Source organism: Pelmatolapia mariae, linkage group LG17 (genome assembly GCF_036321145.2).
Source record: "Pelmatolapia mariae isolate MD_Pm_ZW linkage group LG17, Pm_UMD_F_2, whole genome shotgun sequence".
Classification (NCBI taxonomy): domain Eukaryota; kingdom Metazoa; phylum Chordata; class Actinopteri; order Cichliformes; family Cichlidae; genus Pelmatolapia; species Pelmatolapia mariae.
In genome coordinates, this window is record NC_086242.1 from 18,681,664 (window position 1) to 18,686,327 (window position 4,664).

At 39.8% G+C, this 4,664-nt stretch overlaps 2 non-coding genes across 2 annotated transcripts; both read left to right on the top strand.

Annotated features, from left to right (window-relative positions):
• Positions 1–326: 326 nt before the first annotated feature.
• On the top strand, positions 327–400 carry trnat-agu (transfer RNA threonine (anticodon AGU)). Its single transcript has one exon. It is a non-coding gene; the product is annotated as a tRNA-Thr (tRNA).
• Positions 401–4,237: 3,837 nt separating this feature from the next.
• trnat-agu (transfer RNA threonine (anticodon AGU)) lies at positions 4,238–4,311 on the top strand. Its single transcript has one exon. It is a non-coding gene; the product is annotated as a tRNA-Thr (tRNA).
• Positions 4,312–4,664: the final 353 nt, after the last annotated feature.

Below are 4,664 nucleotides of genomic sequence, written 5' to 3' on the forward strand. Positions count from 1 at the left end.
AGTTCTTGGTTGGATAATTCGTAGTTTAGAATCAGGCATGTTTTGCTTTTGTTGTATTCTTTTTTTCTAAGGACCAGCACAGGTAAAAAAAAAAAAAAAAAAAAGCAAAAATAAGTTAGCACATTGGATGCTTTACTAACAAAGTTTTAGGTTAAATGCAAAGTAGTCGTGTCACCGCTCCTTTGGATAAAACCATGTACTAGAGCAGTGACTCTCCTTTTAAATAAGGGAACTAGAGACTTCAGGGGGATTGCACTCCCTGGGAGGGTCTATGCCAAACATTTCTAACTATTTACAGAACAATCAGGTATTCACACAAAACCAAGGGCGCTGTGGCTTAGTTGGTTAAAGCGCCTGTCTAGTAAACAGGAGATCCTGGGTTCAAATCCCAGCAGTGCCTTGGTGGTGATACAGTTTCCTTCTGATTTCAGGGGAAAAAAAACTGAGTCTTCCCGTTCTCCTCAACAGCATTCAGAGAACTGATACTCCATGGATATCTTTACTTTTTAAACCCTAGAGATGGTTGTGGTGGAAAATCCCAGTAGATTAGCAGTTTCTGGAATACTTTAACTAACCTAGTTGTCACCAACAACCGTACCACATTCATATTACCTTTCGCAATCCTGATGCTTGGTTTAAAATTCAGCAGGTTTTCTTGATTACGTCTACATGCCTAAATACATTTAGTTGCTGCTATTTGATTGGCTGATTATATTGATGATTAGTTAAAAAGTTGGACCACTTAGTGTAAGTGCCCGAACAAAACTCTAACCGGTCCACTTAAATAGCATTAAGTTAACCGACTATCATTATTATGGCGACTTTCTGGGTGCAATTTATTTTATAAATTCTGAATGTCTGAAGGTCAGGAACACCGAAGCAGATTTTCTCTTTGTGATTGGATTTACAAAATGATTTTATATGTGACCCATAAAGCTGCATCAAATTTGATGCCACACAATTTATTTGTGCCACTCCAAAAAATAATTTCTGTCCACTATGAGATAAAGGAGAACAACAGCCTGATACCTGCAGGCCTGACAACAGGAGATGTATCACTCCTGTAACACCTGTAACATTCAGCAGTCGCTTCATTGTTCTGACACACACAACAAAACTATTGACTACACTACACACTAACTACACAAGATTTGCGCTAAACGTCGCAAATCTCTCACATCTCAAAACACCCTCGTCACTCCTAAAACTTCCCCCCTTCCTAAACAACTACATGCCATGTTGCCATATCATTTTTTGATTGGTCGACATGGTACATTTTTCCACCAATAGGAAAGGGTGGGGTTTTTTTTGGTTTTGTCTTTGCTCACAGGGGGAGAGTGCTTTCCTTATAAAACACCGTTTTTACCGTTTCTTCCTGCAGTAAATAACGAGGATAGTATTCAGGAAGAAAACCAAACATTGCATATATTTTTATCATAACTCGGATTTTACATGGCCTATCAACACAATTTAAAAACTGGTATAAAGTCCACACTTTTTCCGTCAATTTTTCCGTCTGGGTCTGTCCTGCTCTCATCACACGTTGTCATTAACATGGCTTCACTCCACATCAGCCACGCCGCTTTGCTAGCTAAAACACCGGTGTCGGCACATAAGGACGCTGTCATAGCCTGTCAGCGACGTTGATTAGCTGCGTACATACGAATGTGAATCGCATCATTGGCTGGACTATGGGATAAGGTGGCATCGTTCTAAACCCATACGGGAGCAGCCAGTCACTCACTGACTAACACTGCAAAACAGAATTGTTAAAGTTTTAATTTCAATTCAGGTTAGATTTTTTTTTCCTGTGCGCAATGCAGATTTTCTGTGCGCAGAGACCGTGCCAGCAGTGCGCAATTGCGCACGCACGCAACTTAGAGGGAACATTGGTCTATGCTAAAATGATGAAGAGGAGAGTCCACCTTTTAGTGGATCCTCAGATTGAGGAAAAACAGTGCGGTTTTTGACCTGGTCTTGGAACACTGGACCAGCTCTTTATCCACTGGAGGGCTCGTGGTAGTTTTCCCAAACATTACGTGTGTTTTCTAGACTTGAAGCGGGGTGCTTCAGAATTACAGAGTACTGGGTATGTTGTTCTCCACTCCGTACAAAACTGCAGTGAGAGGGTGGTTTGCATAGATGGATGCACCAGAACTGAAAGCTCTTAATATGAAGGCACTTTTTTTTTTTAAATTAACAAATAACGTACTCAGAAGTCACAACTGTATAACTCTACTGTACATACATACACTAGTATTATTATTTATCACTGAAAAATAGCTGTTTTTTCATTTTGATAGAAAAATATGATATTATTGTCTGCTTTTTTACATTTTGAATATTCACAATCCAACATCTCCATCACCTTAAGATTGGAGAGAAGGAGCTGCGTCAGCCAACAGCTCAGTGTCATGTTGCATAATTTCTGGGCAGTGAAGTCCACAGGCTTTGAAAAATGAAAAGTATTACATCACATTGCTGCCGGGGCCCAGCAGAGCTGCCTTATATGGCTTTAAACGGATATTCAGTGTGCTCACACTATGGTCTGCCTTGATCTTGATGACTTATGCATAGTGATGATATTCCCACTGTAAATAAATCCTCTCTTTCATCATTTCAGCCAAGCTATTATAGGACATAATCTGAACTCAGTGGATTTTATTAATGTTGTGATTTCATGAGAAGAGAAATACCTAGAGAAATGTCCAGGCCAAGCCAATGAATGCTTAATATGATTCTGTGTGAGTGCATACACGCATTTTTTCTGTGAACTCATGTTTATGTGTGCCGTTGTGCAGTCCCCTGCTGTTCTCTAACCTTCACGGAGCCCTAGGAGAGGTCAGAATGTCCACTCCTCTTTGCCTCCCACCTCTCACTCACATAATATGACCAACATGGTTTTCATTCGCTCACCATGACAGGTGGATGACAGGTTATCCGCAGGTGGAGTTACATAAAATTATTATCACTGGGGAAAATAAGTATATAAAACGTGTTTTTCCAGCTTCGCGCAATATCCCGGAGCATTCATTATTCACAAAGGAACAGACCCATCTGCTGCTGTTCTCCAGGAGAGAGAAGGATTAGACAACAGTTGGACAGTCTGGCAATGGGACACAATGAAGAGATTAGAGTCCATTCAAGATGGAGTACTGCCTTGGAATGCTTTAGTACACCTGCTGTCTTTTAAAACGGTTGTTAACAGGTAAAGGTATGCGCACAAATTCCGAGGGTGAAGAAGGATTAACAAAAAAAAAAAGGAGCTGTGACGTCATAAATTTTCAACATTCCAGATTAAGTGCAGAAAGAAGCTTGACAATTGTGTACAGCTAAGGAACCAAACCGTTTAATACTCAGGTTTGCAGACACAAGTTATATATGATTAATGGCAGGAGTTTGTTTTTTGAAAGATAAATTCAGGTTTTCATCTAATTTATTACATAAATCTTTGCATTTCTGCTTATCTATTACTGTATAACAATAATATAGAATCTTTTCTATCCATTGAAATCTACAAGAGGTGTAATAGATAAGTGTCGTCCCAGAAAGAGCCAATCGTCTGCTAAACCGAGTGCTCAGATGAGGTGTAGGACAATTTTAGCTGTCCTTTGCCATGCATATCTATTACCATAGTAAAAATGTAAATAAGTGTTACCTGCAATTGAAATTGCAGATTTGACTCTTTTGCCATTTATTTAGATGGAGGCTCTGTCTTTCTTTAAGCCAACCTTATTCTTTGAACAGCAGGTGGATGGAGCTGCTGTGATGCCATACCATCTTTATTTATGAAGCACTTTAAAACAACCACAGCTGACATAAAGTGCTGTGCATTGGAACTAAATAATAAAAATATGTACAATATAAATAAAATCGATTAAAAAGGTCAAATAACTAAAAGAATAACCAAAAGAAAAGCAAAGTCTCACTGGGAATAAAAATGGATTTGAAGATATGTTTTAAAAGTGGACAGTGAAGGGGACTTTCAAACGTGCAAGGGCAATTATTCCATAATTCAGGAGCAATGACAGAGAAGGCCCTGTCCGATCTGAGCTTCCTCCTGGATCTCAGTTCTTCCATGAGCAGGTGGTCAGCTGACCTGAGAGACCAACAAGGTTTGTAGGGGTGAAGAAGCTGAGAGAGGTACTGCGGGGCACGGCCTTGAAAACCTGCTGGTCACAGCCGTAACTGTGAGATGACTGAATCTGGAATATCACTGACATCACACAAAACAAAGGGCGCTGTGACTTAGTTGGTTAAAGCGCCTGTCTAGTAAACAGGAGATCCTGGGTTCAAATCCCAGCAGTGCCTTGATGGTGATGCAGAGTTTTCTTCTGATTTCAGGGGAAAAAAACTGAGTCTTCCCATCCTCCCCAACAGGATTCAGAGAACTGATACTCCATGGATATCTTTGCTTTTTAAACCCTAGAGATGGTTGTGGTGGAAAATCCCAGTAGATTAGCAGTTTCTGGAATACTTTAACTAACCTAGTTGTCACCAACAACCGTACCACATTCATATTACCTTTCACAATCCTGATGCTTGGTTTAAAATTCAGCAGGTTTTCTTGATTACGTCTACATGCCTAAATACATTTAGTTGCTGCTATTTGATTGGCTGATTAGATATTTATATTGACGATTAGTTAAAAAGCTGGACCGCTT